Source organism: Protopterus annectens, chromosome 11.part0 (genome assembly GCF_019279795.1).
Source record: "Protopterus annectens isolate FY-2018-M chromosome 11.part0, PAN1.0, whole genome shotgun sequence".
In the NCBI taxonomy this organism is placed as follows: domain Eukaryota; kingdom Metazoa; phylum Chordata; order Ceratodontiformes; family Protopteridae; genus Protopterus; species Protopterus annectens.
This window is the reverse complement of record NC_056745.1, coordinates 1,463,048,066-1,463,067,368: the sequence shown is the minus strand read 5'-3', so window position 1 is coordinate 1,463,067,368 and position 19,303 is coordinate 1,463,048,066.

Genomic DNA, 19,303 nt, shown 5'->3' with positions numbered 1-19,303 from the left:
GTTCCTTAATTCTGAGACTGAATGGGCAAAAAAAAAAAAAAAAAATGAACTCACATACAGTAAGTCCCAGATGGCAATTTCTCAGAATATTTACTTTTCTTTGAAGTATTGAAATCTAAGAGTTAGTATACATACATATATATGAATATATATATATATATATATATATATATATATATATATATATATATATATATATATATATATATATATATATATATATATTTATATAAGTTTGAGGGAGTGGGAGCTCTAAAGCAGACAATGCACTGCACACAGATGTTAGTATTAAAGGTTTGCCTGTATAGTCTCATTCTATATTGCAGATTTATAAAACAAAAATTATATTTTATTTGTCAAATTGTTGTGTTATGGTCAGACAAAGGATTGTATCTCTGTAAGCATTCAAGATAGATCCAAAATAATGGTGGAAAACATGTTCACCTTCTCAAGACATTTACAATAGTAGTAATAAATCGCATAAAGCGAGAACAAAGCAATGAAGGGTTGCCAAAAAAACATATGAAAGTCAATACTTCAAAAACGTAGATGCTGTAACAAACTGGAACTGTAGTCTCATACGATAGTAGAAAGAATTTATTAGTGCACCACAGGTAAGCGCTTTCGCCAATAGCTTCATCAGACCTGTTGCAAACATTTACAATTGATTTAAATAGTCATTTTGGCGGGAAAAATCCCCAAAACTTTAAAGAGATATACCAATCATTAAATCACATTATCTAGGATATATTTAAAAAGATAATCTGTTAATAAAATCTACAAGGTACATATGTTTAATAAGCATAAAATATTCCTATAAAAACATATAACTATATATAACTAGTAAATATTTCATTCAAGGACATATATCAACTAAAATTCTTAAAAGTGTGAATGCTCAAGCCTGTATCAATGTGTCAATGATGGTAATAGTAGTGTCAACGTTATACCTAGAATATACGAGATCAAATCAGAATCATATAGGACATAAAAAATTACATCACTATTTCAATCTCCTCATTATATGAGATCAAATCAGAATCATATAGGACATAAAAATTACATCACTATTTCAATCTCCTCATTATACGAGATCAAATCAGAATCATATAGGACATAAAAATTACATCACTATTTCAATCTCCTCATCCTCAGAAAGGGTTGAACTGGCACTTTGCCATTTAAGCCTGGCAACATATCTGATCTGAGTCTCATAATCCAGGTAGTCTCCCTAGACTCTGTATATGTACGAATATCGCCCCCTCTAATGCTGTTGTGTATCCTCTCTAATATCCTGAATTTGAACACATGATCTATTCCTTGTTCACAGACATCTTTCGCCAAGGCATTATTAGCTGATCTCTTCCTCATGCGATAAACATGTTCACGCATTCTATCCCTAAGGCATCGATTGGTTTTGCCAACATAGAATGCTGAACACTGAACACAAGATGCTAAATAGACTACATCACTAGTCATGCAGTCTCCACCTGCTCGTACTGCAAACCTCCCTAAACCAGAAGGATGTATAAAGACAGGATCAGAACAAATAAATGAACAAAAATTACATTTGTCGCAAGGAGATGTGAAACATTGTCCTCTAGTGGTATCCGATGTATCCCTCGGATAACATAAAAGTCTCTTAAGATTCATTTTATATTTATAGACAAATTTCGGTCTGTCTCCTAACACATCCCTAATGGTTGGATCAGCTGATAGAATATGCCAATGGGTGGTTATTATATCCTTAATTATACCTATATCTTTCGTGTAAAAAACTGGATATATAGTCTCTTTGGTGTCAATAATATCTAGATGTTCATTATCAACCTGGACTACACTGGCATCATGATTTGCTCTGCTGGAAAAATAAGGGGCAGCTGAACCAAGTCTCAGATTATCAAGATCTAATATTCCATTTTCAAAATCTGATTTACTATATCCTCGTGTCTTTAATTTATATTCTAATTCAGTTATACCTTCTCTAAAATCCATATCTACAGGATGGTATCTGGATATCCGCATGGCTTGCCCTTGAACTATATTCCTATATATGTATCCAGGGTGTATGCTGTGGCGGTGCAGCAAAGTGTTCTTATAACATGTTTTTCTATATAGGCCTGTATTGATCGCCCCATCACTCAGCTTCTCCCCATATATATCTAGAAAGGGAATTCTAGTAACTGACCATTCAGCAGTAAATTTGAGATAGTGGGTGGTATTTTTGATCTCCCTGATGAATCCCTGCAGTTCATCTATAGAACCTGCCCAAAGAAATGCATCTGCATTACATACTGATACATGTGATATTGAGCCAATAGTTAGAAGGAAAACCACTCATATCCATCCTCCAACTTCAGTTCTCACTAACCCTAATTCTAATATACAAAACATTTCATCTTCCAGTAATGTTTTTGACAATAGAAACCCTTTCCCCATCCGGCAGTTCTCGAAAGAAGGGAGAACGCGGTCCATGAGCAGGGGGCGACAGAAAAGGAAGTTCTCCCCAGATCGGCCCCACAATCAGGATATCAAAAAGATGTGGGAAGCGAAGAAAATGACATAATATTTAATTTATCTATGCACCCCCTGACTATTGATGAGATCAATGTTATATCTAAAGGGTTATCTTTCATTCCTACCATGTATAGTAGTTTTGATGAGACATTCAAAGATTTTAAACTTTTCATCAGGAATCTTTCCTTGAAGATAGAATTCCAAGGTAGTAATACATCTACTGTCCATCAAGTAAGGAAACCTAGTATATATGTCCCACCCACTCACCCACTATTAGCAGCCTATAGCAAATTAGTAGAGGATGATTTATATCAGCTATATCAAAGTGAACATAGAGATAGGAAAGGACATTATAATCTCACATATAGACAAAGAATGGCCTTAAATGGGTTGAAGAATAATTTGGATATTACCATCAAATCAGCCGATAAAGGTGGTGGGATAGTTATTATGGATACTCCTAAGTATAATGATAATATGTTTGAAATGTTGAATGATAACAATTTCTATATTCCAATTTCACTGAGTGAAGTTAGCCATATTAACAGCAGGATATGCAATATGTTGGCTGATTTATTGAGTAGTGATACTATTAGTTTAAAACTATTTCAATTGTTGGAAGTACCACATCCCCTTATACCTAGTATACAAGGGCTTCCAAAAATTCACAAAGACAGAGTGAATCCACCACTACGACCGATTGTTGCAGGGAGAGGTTGGTCCACCGAACCTTTCTCAATATATATAGAGAAAGAACTTAGGCCGGTAGTGAATGAGAATTCATATATTTTACGAGATACTAAGCAATTTTTGCTGGACCTCTATGGGTCCACAGACATATATTACACACTACACTAGACATATATTTGTTACCATGGACGTTCAGTCCTTATTTACTGTCATTCCTAATTCTATTGGTATAGAAATGGTTGGAAGTTATCTGAAGGGAATGTCCACTATGGGAGATCATAAGGTAGAATTACTTATGAGTTTTTTAGAAGTTGTATTGCAGTCAAATGTTTTTTGCTTCCAAGACAGAATTTTTCTACAGAAGGATGACGTGGCTATGGGCACTTCTTGTGCCAATAGCTACACCAACCTTGTAATGGCTGAATGGGAGTATAGATTTATGTTTCCTATGAGCTCCTACACTTGTCATGTTTTGTTCTACAGGCGTTTCGTCGACGACCTGTTTTTTCTTTGGGCAGGTTCTATAGATGAACTGCAGGGATTCATCAGGGAGATCAATAATACCACCCACTATCTCAGATTTACTGCTGAATGGTCAGTCACTAGAATTCCCATTCTAGATATATATGTGGAGAAGTTGAGTGATGGGGCGATCAATACAGGCCTATATAGAAAAACATGTTATAAGAACACTTTGCTGCACCGCCACAGCATGCACCCTGGATACACATAGAGGAATATAGTTCGAGGGCAAGCCATGCGGATATCCAGATACCATCCTGTAGATATGGATTTTAGAGAAGGTATAACTGAATTAGAATATAAATTAAAGACACGAGGATATAGTAAATCAGATTTTGAAAATGGAATATTAGATCTTGATAATCTGAGACTTGGTTCAGCTGCCCCTTATTTTTCCAGCAGAGCAAATCATGATGCCAGTGTAGTCCAGGTTGATAATGAACATCTAGATATTATTGACACCAAAGAGACTATATATCCAGTTTTTTACACGAAAGATATAGGTATAATTAAGGATATAATAACCACTCATTGGCATATTCTATCAGTTGATCCAACCATTAGGGATGTGTTAGGAGACAGACCGAAATTTGTCTATAAATATAAAATGAATCTTAAGAGACTTTTATGTTATCCGAGGGATACATCGGATACCACTAGAGGACAATGTTTCACATCTCCTTGCGACAAATGTAATTTTTGTTCATTTATTTGTTCTGATCCTGTCTTTATACATCCTTCTGGTTTAGGGAGGTTTGCAGTACGAGCAGGTGGAGACTGCATGACTAGTGATGTAGTCTATTTAGCATCTTGTGTTCAGTGTTCAGCATTCTATGTTGGCAAAACCAATCGATGCCTTAGGGATAGAATGCGTGAACATGTTTATCACATGAGGAAGAGATCAGCTAATAATGCCTTGGCGAAACATGTCTGTGAACAAGGAACAGATCATGTGTTCAAATTCAGGATATTAGAGAGGATACAGAACACCATTAGAGGGGGCGATATTCGTACATATACAGAGTCTAGGGAGACTACCTGGATTATGAGACTCAGATCAGATATGTTGCCAGGCTTAAATGGCAAAGTGCCAGTTCAACCCTTTCTGAGGATGAGGAGATTGAAATAGTGATGTAATTTTTATGTCCTATATGATTCTGATTTGATCTCATATAATGAGGAGATTGAAATAGTGATGTAATTTTTATGTCCTATATGATTCTGATTTGATCTCGTATAATGAGGAGATTGAAATAGTGATGTAATGTTTATGTCCTATATGATTCTGATTTGATCTCGTATAGTCTAGGTATAATGTTGACACTATTACCACCATTGACACATTGATACAGGCGTGAGCATTCACACTTTTAAGAATTTTAGTTGATATATGTCCTTGAATGAAATATTTACTAGCTATATATAGTTATATGTTTTTATAGGAATATTTTATGCTTATTAAACATATGTACCTTGTAGATTTTATTAACAGATTATGTTTTTAAATATATCCTAGATAATGTGATTTAATGATTGGTATATCTCTTTAAAGTTTTGGGGATTTTTCCCGCCAAAATGACTATTTAAATCAATTGTAAATGTTTGCAACAGGTCTGATGAAGCTATTGGCGGAAGCGCTTACCTGTGGTGCACTAATAAATTCTTTCTACTATCGTATGAGACTACAGTTCCAGTTTGTTACAGCATCTACGTTTTTGAAGTATTGACTTTCATGTTTTTTGGCAACCCTTCATTGCTTTGTTCTCGCTTTATGTGATTTATTACTGGTTTTTACATTTGGCTTATATAGCGGGAGCATTAACTCTTCGTGGAATTTCACTGTTGATTTTTTACATTTACAATAGCGTTTGATACTTGATTGCAGCAAACTGTTCTTTTGTGGTATTGCAAATGCTATGCAAATTATGTAGATAATATTTTCACAATATTTCAAAACTATATTAATCTACAAAACCATGATTGATGGCAAGACTCAGTGACAACATTCAGTGTCCCTGAATGTTTTATATGAGCTGGCATCATTTGTTTACCTGTGGGCCATGCAGGTTTTATAAAATTAATGCAGTTATGAAAATATAGCTAATAATTATAACTGATTTAACACAACAGCATTCATATCTCTGAATGTCTTCCCATTACCCAACATGTTTAATATAATTTTTTTTGCTAACAACCACTGCTTGCATACGCCATCCCCAACATGACAATACTGCATATTCCTTTTGAATTATTAATGTAAATATGGATACTCTCAATATTTATAATATTTTTTTGAAAATGGTCCACAGTAACAATCATTGAATATAATGCCCCTTTGGCATGTATTTGCCCAGACAGATGTAACAACTGGCATGTCCATAAAGATACCTTACTAAAGGAATACAAGGCTTAAACAACATGACTTACATGGACTGAGTCAAAGCCCTGTCAGCATTCTCGGTATCCTACAGCCTGCTAACAGATGTCCTGTGTCTGGCATAAAAGGCATCCTACAACCCAATACTGACAGATTTACTGCACATCAGCAAGTCAAATGGCATCAGAAATACTCAGTCTAGGGATCTAAGCCTCTTCTGCAATACCAAGAGAATAGTTTGAGGGAGAGTTTTACTTTGTAGCGGCTATCACTGCTGTGGAACATACTGCTCATCCATACAAAGCAGAGCTCAACCGTGGCTATATTCAGCTGCAACATAGATCTATGGGTGGGAAACAGAAAATATACCCCAGGATGGCTCCCTGTACTGCTAATGGTGAGAGGCACATCCTACATGCTTTATACCATGCATGGTCCCCTCAGGTTATCTATAGTATGTTCACAGCTATTCTAATTAGGGGTAATATATAATTATCGACCATGGGATGGGTAAGGACAATCTATAACCAAATGGGTATGTTATTTTAAACACAAAAAGGGAAACTGACTAAGCTTAGAATGTCCTGCAAGGGCAGCCAGCCTATTATACCATGACCCCCCATTAATATTCCAAAACATGCACACTGATTGGCCAGCGTGCACATTGTAAATCGACTTATACTAATGAAAAAGGTCCGGTCGGCCGGACTTTTTCCATTCATATAAGTCTCTTTTAAAACACTGTCTCACTATGTTAAAAGAGTTTAACATAGCGACAAAGGTTTAAAAAAAGCAACGGAGATCTCCGTTGCTTTTTTTAAAGCTGTCTCGCTATGTTAAACTCCTTTAACATAGCGACACAGTGGCAAGGATTCACGAAGCCTCCGTGTAAGAGTTATAACTCTTACACGGAGGCTGCAGTTAAACAGAGTCATGTCAGCATGCTTTGCATATTCATGAGAGCATGCTGAATCACACCTAGGTCTAACACGGTCCATGTAAGACAGTAGGGGGTGTGTCCGTAGGCCGAGCCCTGCAAGCGGACACGCCCCCAGAAGTGTAAAAGTGCCCAAAGTAAACACCCACAACAGAGTCCACGGAAATGTGAATAAACACAACACAACACATGCCCCCACAGACTATGAACATAAAATATATAAATGAACATGTTATAATTTTTTTTTTAAATTGTAAAGATGTTTAACCGTGAGTGCGCTCGTTTGCGCGGGTGTGCCTGTAGCGCAGCTACAGTTAGCAGTCAGTGGGAAAGCATATAAGAACTAAATATGCAAAATAAGCCAGGAAGCAATAGCATAGCGGTAGAGATGTTGGCTGAAGAGCAGGCATTCATGGTTCGAGCCCCCACAACACCAATTTTTTTTTTTTGCAAAATAAGCAGGAAACAAGTCCCTGACAAATATGTACACATAAAACCACAATTTATATAAAATGTAATGAAATAGCCCATTTATATTGAAGAAATGTGAGGTAACGAATAAAAAATGCCAGATGTACTCATAGCTGAGCTACAGTTTAACAGAGTGAGTGCATCTGCCCGTAGATGAGCAGTGGTTTAACTGGTGCAAAATGAGTGCCCATAGCTGAGCAGTGGTCTAACACGCTAAATCTATGTGCCCCTAACTGAGCTTAGCGTAATATGCGTGCCGATAGCCAAATGAGGCTTAAAGCAGCGTATCCCGTTTGAGCAGAGCTGCGCACCGCGCAAACAAGCTAACCGATGGGCAATGTTGAGCAAGCCGTATCAAAACTGCCTTTACACAGACACACCCATCAGCATGTCTAGACAGTCATGAAAAATAAAAAGCAGTGGCCAGGTTTGAACCCAGGATACTATACACTATAGTCAAGGTACAGAACCACTAAGCCATGACAGCAGTACCTAGAAATGCAATAATAGCTAATATATAGGAATGAATACAAACTGGAGCATGACAATGCAGGTTTACTGAAGTTGATACAATTCCAAAATGGCCAATCACAGATATGTGCGGGAAAAACGGACTATATAAGCCCCATAGGCGGGAATACACAGCATAAACGATTGTAGAACTGACCTGCAGGCAGAATGACAGGAGTAGGAGAGGGTAGTTGTTTTCGAGCACAGAGGTGGGGTGTTGAGGAGTCCAGGTACATGGTCTGGCTCCTAGTCCATAATCATGAGGCCCAACTCATGCAGGGCCAGGTCCTCTGGGGAGCATACAGGGCCGAGTTGTGGGACCGGTTGGCTCATGATCTCACCAGTGCCACAGGGATTCCAAGGACTGGTGAGCAGGTCCGTCACCACCATGCGGACCTGAAGAGATGCAAGCAGGACCAACTGAACCTTTGGATCCAGGAGGCCCGGCAAACACCCAATGCCCCACTACTGAGTAAGTAACATTTAATTATGTATGTAAGAAATGAAACTAGCTGATATTATGGAGATGTGTATTCCAATATTACTTCATTTATATTACAGCTGCAGGTGTCCGTTCTGTGAACCGCAGAGCCTATGGCGATAGGCTGGTGCGATTGCGCCACCAGGCAGGTCAGTAATCCACTACCAGTAACTGTAAAGAAATATAAAAGTATGACAGTCAGCAAAAGAGTGCAGTGTAGTCAGTAAGGAATAAAATCTGCAAGTAACAGTGTGAAAGTGTATGCAAGTATTGCTTGATTACAAAAGTGTGTTTCAGCCTGTAAGTTAAACCGAAAAATGAAACCGTCTGACATATATTCTGAAATAAAAATGCCCTACCTGTAAGAAAATAGTACACAACCTGCAGCAGGCTGAAAAGTATAGCTGCAGAAGATGATGAAATCACATGTGTGAAATATATCCCTGTGGAAATACTGAAACATGACAGAAGTGAGACTGCTGGAAAGGATTGTAATAACTACAGGTAAAACATGTCAATAAAGCCTAGAAGTAAGTACCATCCTGAATAGTAAAATGAAAGCAAGTGAGAGAGTGTGAGAAAGTGTCATGAATCCAGCAATACAGTAGTAATAACCCCTGAATAAAGTATACTGCAGTCAAGACAGACTGAAATGCATGTGAGATTCAAAACCAAACGGCTAAATCTGTTCAAAGTGTTGCTGCATCTGGAATGTGTATCCCAAATTCTGGATATGTTGCTCTCAGTCTGCAATATGCAGATAGGATGATTGTCTGATATACCAAACATCCACACTTGTCTACAGCTATATAAAGCAAATGTAGCAGGATGATGTAGCTGAACAAAGCTAGATATGAATGTGTATTAAGAACCATAAAATGTATATTGATGTTGCAGTAACAGTCCTATCACCAAGTTGAAATAGTTATCATATAGGAAACTGTAGTCAGAACAGTAGTGTGTATATAACTGTAGCTATTAGAAATGTACAGCATATGTATTGTTATTCAAAGGTGTTAATATTACTTTCTTTACCCCACACTATAACCACATATAACCCATTCCACGTGAAAATGGTATGTGCAATCACAATTAACACCCCTGGACGTTTGTCCTGTTGGGTCATATATATTTGCATGTCCGTTGATGCATCTGCCCTGTTCATACATCCACACCTGATGGCCTGTTGCCATCAATTAACCCTGCATGTTGTTGGACTGTGTATTTCTGTTCAAATTATGCATGTGTTATGCACGCTGTTGAATGGTGTGAATATCTGGGTGTTTGGTTAATGGGAATACTAATGCATGCTGTTACAACTAATTGTGAATGGTATTATATGTCACTAACCCAAACTGTCATGACATAATGCAAAACATAGGACGACAGGGAAGGCGGGTTCCAGCGGACCCACTTCAGCTGGCGAGTGCACCTGGCACTAGTGCCAAGTCCGGACCCTCCTCCGGTGGCCCTGTGCCACCTGCGGGTGGAAGCGCTGCAGGGGATGGGGCTCGCCCCCCCTCTGCAAGTGTGGCCGGAGGAGAACCACCACTCACCCTCCGTAGCGTCCGGACTGTGGTGCGTAGGGAGATTCGGGACTCTGTTCTCGAGCCCCTACGCCAGCTCGAGGCACGGGTGGCACAACTAATGGGCATACCTGTTGCCCCGCCTACACAGCCCCCAGCGCAGCCCCATCCTGGGCAGTGAAGGAACAGTGGCAACTGCCTATGGGTGGGGATATCAGTTCCACTGTTGCCATCTGTGGGCTCATGGGCTCTGGATATCCAAACCTCCATCCCCATCAATTGTGTAACCCCCCCACATGTGTCATACACCGCCCCTGTATGTGTCTTGTTTGTCTTGTCTGTTTACCTACCCAACCTACCTCCCCAGCTGTACCGACTTCCTTCACCTGACATACCACTCTCACCTGAAAAAAAAAAAAAGCACTATGTACCCACAAAAAATTACGCCCCATACATAGCTGCCCATTCCGCACACATGTCTGCTGGACATGGAACCTATCAATTACAATTGGCTGTACAACAAGTATTATTGTTGTCCTGACACCTCTCTCAGGGGTGGAAGGTTTCAAATGTCACACCAAATTACATACATATGCACAGCTGTTGCTGATGAAGAAATGGGCAGCTATGGGCCTTACCTACATCCCTCCTGCACATCCCAAGCTTGTTTCCCTACTGTCTTACCCTCTTTGTGACTCCTTTTTCACCACTTTCCTGTCTCCCCATTTTCTTTTCTTTCAAAGAAAATAGCGTGGGTGTGCGCAAGAGTAAGCACGTTTAAGCAGTTGTAAGCGGGTGTGCGCTTGTGTGCGCAGAGCTAACTGCCAGTGCGCATGCATGAGCTCCGCGCAAACCAGCACTAACCCGGTTACAACTGCTTAAAAGTGCCTTAGTCACTTTGATTGACAGGTCTTGTAGTCAGTTCAGAAGCAAAATAAAATCCCACAGGCAGTCCCGAACCCAGGACCTTGGAAACAGTAGTCTGCATGACTTATCACTAAGCCATGAATCTTATACAAGAACATTGTGCTAAAATAAATATATCATGTAATAGTAGGAATGAATGTAAAGGGAATATAGATGTGTAGTACACAAAGCATGCCATTTAGAATTACTATCAAAACTAGTGGATTTCAATAATAGTAGTGTGTGAACAGAAACAGCCATGCTAGTTGGTAGCTAGTAGGTAATAATGTCACTATAGCACCTTGCAAGCCACACACATACTCACAGCAGGATAATCACTGCCCATACCCCACAACCTCTTACAGGAACACATTTGGACCAAGTAATAAAATATGTGGAGCAAAGGCCCAAAACTAGGGACACATTACAAATAATGTTACAACAAATGCAGACAGTTCAGAGAGAAACAGGGTCTGCATTTTGTGGGATGTTTGGAAGGGTATGAAGTCTGAAACTTGAATGTTTGTCACCATATCCTGACTTGAGCCCAGAGTGATTTCCCAGAAAAAGGTGTGCATGAGGTATTGACCAAAATATGAGGCAGAAATGTGGACAACCTGCAAATATCTGTACACATGACGGGTCTGACACCACCATATTTGAATAGTTAAGAGCCTAGACATAGCAACAGTGAATGACTTACAGGGATGCCCCACAGACTCCATGTGAAATGTACAAACAGTAGGCAGAAAGGTGTAACACATGCAATGGTAACTATGGAGTCCTGAAAGTATTCACCACTTGCATGGCAGAGAGAGATCTCTAACTAAGGATGGAAGTGGAGTAACCAAGCAGCCAGACGCAACAACCGGAGGGACGGATAAGAGTGCCCCGACTGATGAGACAACAGGTCTGGCACTGGGTCCAGAATCCAGGGCCACTGCACCGCATACTTCTGAAGGAATGGGAACCAAACCTGATGGGGCCAATGTGGGGCAACCAAAATCATGTGACACCCGACATGAAGAGCCTTCTGTATCATCCTCGGGAGAAGGGGAATCGGGGGAAGGCATAAAGCAGACCCGGGGGCCAATTGTGGGCTAGAGCGTCCCTGGGAGACTGCCCCTGAGAGGGAGCCAGAGTCAAAAACTCTCTGCACTTCGCATTGTTGGGGCTGGCGAACAAGTCGCAACAAGGGAGACCCCACTTGGTGAAGATCTGCGCAGCCACTCTGTTGTTGAGGGACCACTCGTGGGGCAACAGGAGTGTCCTGCTGAGCCTGTCTGCAATCACATTGGCTTTCCCCGAAATGTGCGTGGCTACTAAGAAACGCCGAGTAGCTATGGCCCAGCGCCATACTCTCATGGCCTCCCTGCAAAGGGGGTAGGACCTGGTTCCGCCCTGCTTGTTTATGTGCCAAACTACTGACATGTTGTCGGATAGGATCGTAATAGTACCTTGGGGGAGAGCATGATGAAGTGCTTGCAAAACCAGAAGCACCACTCTCATTTCCAGGATATTGATGTGAAGGTGCGCTTCGCAATCCTGCCAAGTGCTTTGGACAGACCTGAGCAGATAATGACCCCCCCCACCCTATCTGGGAGGCGTCCGTGGTCACTGTGGCAACAGGGGGCTGAAGGGTGAAAGGACGCCCCCGGTCCAGGTTGGACCGACGCAGCCACCAACGGAGGTCCCGACGACAACTTTCCGTAATCAGAACCAGGTGGTTCAGGGGAAGTTCTTGGTACGACCATTGAACCGATAATAGCCATTGCAGCACCCGCATGTGCAGTCTGGCTAACGGTACTAAGAGGATAGTTGCAGCCATCGTGCCCAATAACTGAAGAATCTGTCTGGCAGGAACTCGAGATTTGGGTAACAAATCCAGAACCTGTGATTGTAGAACCTGGATTCTTTCTGATGGCAAAAATGCCCGCATCCTTTTTGTGTCTAACTCTGTACCTATAAAGGTGATATGCTGAGATGGCCGCAGCACAGATTTTTCCCAATTGAAAGTGATTCCCAGCGAGAGACCCAAGGTTACTATGGCCATCAGCGCTCGAATCAGTAGATGCTCGGAGGTGGCAGTGAGGAGCCAGTCGTCGAGATAGGGAAACACTTGGAATCCTAGACTTCTTAGGTGAGCTGTCACCACTGCCAGACACTTGGTAAACACCCTGGTGGCTGTGGTGAGACCAAAGGGCAGTGCACGAAACTGGAAATGACTGGTTCCTAGGCAGAAGCGTAAATGACTCCTGGACTCTTGACGTATCAGAATGTGATAGTAAGTGTCCTTGAGGTCTATGGAGCACATCCAGACATCCTTCTCCAATAACGGGAGAATGGACTGAAGGGTGACCATCCGGAACTTGGACTTCTTCACGAAACAGTTTAAAGAGCTTAGGTGCAAAATGGGCCTTATGTCCCCTGTCTTTTTTGGCACCAAAAATAATCTTGAGTAAGTTCCTGATCCGATCTGGTCGGCGGGGACGGGCTGGATGACCCCTTTGCTTAGCAGCTTTGCAACTTCTACGGCTGCTAGATCCCTTTGACTGGGTGGTACATCTGGGATTCTCCTTGTAGGAGGAGGGGGCTTGAAAAAGGGGATGAGGTAGCCTCCGGTTACAATGCGAAGCACCCACTGATCCTTGGTTATAGATTCCCAAGCCTGTGGGTGTTTCGCAAAACGACCCCCGACTGGCTCCGGAGAAGCACAGCCGGGCCACATCCTAGGGATGTTGAGGGTAGGGGGAACCACGAAAGGAGTCGCGGTCTCCAGAATTACGGGGGCCTCTGTCACCTCTAGGGCGGCGCCTTCCTGAATCCCCCCCCCTGCCTCTAGAGGGGGGAATCACTCGGTGGAGTAGAGAAGAACTTTTGGGATTTTCTGAACCACATTTTCCCTCCTCTCTGGGCCTTGGGATAAGGTCTAGAGGGAGCAGAAAAACGGGCCCCAACGGCAGTCAAGGTCTTGCCCTCCTGCTCGCACTGAGTAAGTGTGTCCTTCACCTTGGGTCCAAACAAAGAAGACCCATCAAAGGGGGCATCGGCGAAGGAAGACTTAAAGGCCTCCGCGAGTGGACACAAGCGTAACCAGGCTTGCCTCCTAAGAGCCACTCCTGTGCCCGCTGCTCTACTCGCCCCTTCAGCTGCATAGGAAATGAGCCTCATGGACGAGTTGACAATAGAAGATAGGGTAGTCATCTGGACGCCTACTGTCTGTGCTAACGCCTCAGGAAGATTACCCACAAGAGACTCTCCTAACTCCTTGAGGAGGTCCCTTTGGAGCCTTGTAAAATGACAGAGGTAGTTCAGCGACCACAGAGTAAAGGTCGCTGAAGAAAGGGTATACTTCCCATACCTATCCATGCTCCTAGCATCCTTATTAGGAGGATGGATAGACATTGAATCCTCTGCCACGTCCTGCTGAGTGGCAGATACCACCACCATAGCATCAACTGCAACACCCTTAGTGCAGCCACTTGTGATATAAAATTTCTGTCGTGGAAAACTGCTTTTCTAGTAGCAATAACATCTGCTAAGCAGGTTTCAGAGCTTCAGGCCCTCTGTTCTACCCCTCCTTATTTGATTTTTCACAAAGACAGAGTTTCCCTTAGATTGAATCCATCCTTTTTGCCTAAGGTAGCATCCCCTTTATGCATTCAGCAATCATTGGAGCTCCCAGTTTTCTTTCCAAATTTTTCTAATAGAGCAGAATATACCTTCCACCAGTTGGATGTTCACAGGCAACTGCGTTTTTACTTAGATAGGACCAGTCAGACACAAAAATCTAACCAACTGTTTGTGTCCTTTGCGGAGAATAGGTTAGGTCTACCAGTTGCCAAAACCACCATTGCCAGATGGATTAAGGATTGCATCTCTTTCATTTATTCCCAGTCAGGCAGAGAGTTGCCTTTCCCTCTCAAAGCTCATTCTACCAGGGCTATGGCCACATCTGTAGCTTTTCACTCCAAAGTTTCAATAGATGATATTTGTGCGGCTGCTACTTGGTCTTCTCCACACACCTTCATTTCTCATTACAAGGTTGATGTGGCTTCCCGAGGCAGAGCTTCATTTGGTTCCGCAGTTCTCAGGAGTGTGTTCCAGTGAGCCACCCGGGGTTTAGGTGCTAGGGACGCTGTCCCATCAGTTATGAATGTAGGTGAGATAGGATCCCATTACATCTTTTAGTTATGTACTTACCATAACTTCGGATGTATGGGATCCATCTCGCCTACATTCATACATACCCACCCTCCTTCCCCCTACCTTTTGGATTTGGAGGAAATATTGATCTTGCTAAGCTCTCCTCTGGAAGGTCTCTAGTTGGTTACAGTTATTGGTATGTGTTGCTGTACCTGTATGAATGTATGAAAGCGAACAAACAAGATCTGGGGAAGCAGCCGTGGTGCATTCTGGGATAAAGGGAAGCCCAGCCAATGAGAGACTTCGTTCTAGTATATAGTGGCCAAGTCGAACAATTTGTTTGTGTCTGCTTAATTGCAATTTTCTCTGTCTCTGTCTCTCTCTCTGTCTGTCTGTCTCTCACGTCCTTCTCAGGGTGCAATGAAAGTATTGCATGTGTGGACTGGGAGTACAGCATACTTTTGTAGGTATCTGCATATGCCCATGTGATGGCCTCTGCACCAATTGTTAGCCAGCATTTGCTAATTGCATGCAGCCAGTTGTGTACTGATTGCAGTTCTCACTGTGATTTCAGAATAGTGCTATAAAAAGGTATGTGAGATAGGCATAGCCCTTTCAGATTTTAAGGGCAGGGACCATGCTGTTATGCTGTGGACAATGTTCTGTGAGTGTAAAGGTTGGTATCTGTCTCATATTTCCAGGTGTTTTGTAGATTAACATTCCTCCATTAATTTCTCCAGTTTCCTATACTAACTGTGTATGTACACTGACACCTACAACTACTACTACTGTTAATGTGTGTGTGTGTGTGCTTTCCTTTCACTTTTGCTTGCACTTTGTTGCTAAGGCTTCAATAGTTGCCCTTTACAGTCACTACTTGTATGCCTACTAGGTGTCTTGACTGTAGTGTGCTGCTGTAGCTTTCCTATTTTCCATGTACATTCACACATTGGAATGCTTGCTATATCTGCTAGGGTGTTACAGCATGCAGTGTGGTCTGACCATGGTGTGAGCCTTGACATCTATTAGGGTATTTGAGTATGCTGCTGAGCAGGCCCCAGAGACTTTCAGGTTCATCTGTTATGTGCCTCATGGAATGGTACATATCAGTGGGGTACACCCATTAAAATGTCTGGTATGCTGCAGTTGTGACTGTGGGTTAGCATGAGCATATGTATTACTACACTTTTTCTGCCATGCAAGTGATGAATACTTTCAGGACTCCATAGTTATCATTGCATGTGTTACACCTTTCTGCCTACTGTTTGTACATTTCACATGGGGTCTGTGGGGTATCCCTGTAAGTTATTCACTGTTGCTATGTCTAGGCTATTAACTATTCAAATATGGTGGTGGCAGACCCGTCATGTGTACACGTCATGTGTACAGATATTTGCAGGTTGTCCACATTTCTGCCTCATATTTTGGTCAATATCTCATGCACACCTTTTTCTGGCAAGTCACTCTGGGCTCAAGTCAGAATATGGTGGCAAACATTCAAGTTTCAGACTGCATACCCTTCCAAACATCCCACAAATTGCAGATCCTGTTACTCTCTGAACTGTCTGCGTTTGTTGTAACATTATTTGTAATGTGTCCCTGGTTTTGGGCCTTTGCCCCACATATTTTATTACTTGGTCCAGATGTGTTCCTGTAAGAGGTTGTGGGGTATGGGCAGTGCTTATCCTGCTGTGAGTATGTGTGTGGCTTGCAAGGTGCTATAGTGACATTATTACCTACTAGCTTCCAACTAGTATGGCTGTTTCTGTTCACACACTACTATTATGGAAATCCACTAGTTTTGATAGTAATTCTAAATGGCATGCTTTGTGTACTACACATCTATATTCCCTTTACATTCATTCCTACTATTACATGATATATTTATTTTAGCACAATGTTCTTGTATAAGAGTCATGGCTTAGTGGTAAGTCATGCAGACTACTGTTTCCAAGGTCCTGGGTTCGGGACTCACAGTGGGATTTTATTTTGCTTTTGAGCTGAGTACAGGACCTGTCAATCAAAGTGACTAAGGCACTTTTAAGCAGTTGTAACCGGGTTAGCGCTGGTTTGCGTGGAGCTCACGCATGCGCACTGGCGGTTAGCTCCACGCACACCCGCTTACAACCGCTTAAACGTGGTTACTCTTGCGCACACCCACACTATTTTCTTTGAAAGAAAAGAAAACGGGGAGACAGGAAAGTGGTGAAAAAGGGGTCACAAAGAGGGTAAGACAGTAGGGAAACAAGCTTGGGATGTGCAGGAGGGATGTAGGTAAGGCCCATAGCTGCCCATTTCTTCATCAGCAACAGCTGTGCATATGTATGTAATTTGGTGTGACATTTGAAACCTTCCACCCCTGAGAGAGGTGTCAGGACAACAATAATACTTGTTGTACAGCCAATTGTAACTGATAGGTTCCATGTCCAGTAGACATGTGTGCGGAATGGGCAGCTATGTATGGGGCGTAATTTTTTTGTGGGTACAGAGTGCCCTTTTTTTTTTTTTTTTCAGGTGAGAGTGGTATGTCAGGTGAAGGAAGTCGGTACAGCTGGGGAGGTAGGTTGGGTAGGTAAACAAACAAGACAAACAAGATGCATACAGGGGCGGTGTATGACACATGTGGGGGGGGTTATGCAATTGATGGGGATGGAGGTTTGGATATCCAGAGCCCATGAGCTCACAGATGGCAACAGTGGAACTGATATCCCCACCCATAGGCAGTTGTCACTGTTCCTTCACTGCCCAGGATGAGGCTGTGCTGGGGGCTGTGTAGGCAGGGCAACAGGCATGCCCGTTAGTCGCGCCACCCGTGCCTCGAGCTGGCATAGGGGCTCGAGAACAGAGTCCCGAATCTCCCTACGCACCACAGTCCGGACGCTATGGAGGGTGAGTGGTGGTTCTCCTCCAGCCACACTTGCAGAGGGGGGGCAAGCCCCATCCCCTGCAGCGCTTCCACCCGTAGGTGGCACAGGGCCACCGGAGGAGGGTCCGGACTCGGCACTAGTGCCAGGTGCACTCGCCATCTGAGGTGGGAGAGGTGGATCCGCTGGAACCCGCCTTCCCTGTCGCCCTATGTTTTGCATTATGTCATGACAGTTTGGGTTAGTGACATATAATACCATTCACAATTAGTTGTAACAGCATGCATTAGTATTCCCATTAACCAAACACCCAGATATTCACACCATTGAACAGCGTGCATAACACATGTAAAATTTGAACAGAAATACACAGTCCAACAACATGCAGGGTTAATTGATGGCAACAGGCCATCTGGTGTGGATGTATGAACAGGGCAGATGCATCAACAGACATGCAAATATATATGACCCAACAGGACAAACGTCCAGGGGTGTTAATTGTGATTGCACATACCATTTTCACGTGGAATGGGTTATATGTGGTTATAGGGTGGGGTGAAGAAAGCAATATTAACACCTTCGAATAACAATACATATGCTGTACATTTCTAATAGCTACAGATATATACACACTACTGTTCTAACTACAGTTTCCTATATGATAACTATTTCAACTTGGTGATAGGACTGTTACTGCAACATCAATATACATTTTATGATTCTTCATACACATTCATATCTAGCTTTGTTCAGCTACATCATCCTGCTACATTTGCTTTATATAGCTGTAGACAAGTGTGGATGTTTGGTATATCAGACAAACATCCTATCTGCATATTGCAGACTGAGAGCAACATATCCAGATTTTGGGATACACATTCCAGATGCAGCAACACTTTGAACAGATTTTGCTGTTTGGTTTTGAATCTCACATGCATTTCATTCTGTCTTGACTGCAGTATACTTTATTCAGGGGTTATTACTACTGTATTGCTGGATTCATGACACTTTCTCACACTCTCTCACTTGCTTTCATTTTACTATTCAGGATGGTACTTCTAGGCTTTATTGACATGTTTTACCAGTAGTTCTTACAATCCTTTCCAGCAGTATCACTTCTGTCATGTTTCAGTATTTCCACAGGGATATATTTCACACATGTGATTTCATCATCTTCTGCAGCTATACTTTTCAGCCTGCTGCAGGTGGTGTACTATTTTCTTACAGGCAGGGCATTTTTATTTCAGAATATATGTCAGATAGTTTCATGTTTAGGTTAAACTTACAGGCTGAAACACACTTTTGTAATCAAGCAATACTTGCATACACTTTCACACTGTTACTTGCAGATTTTAT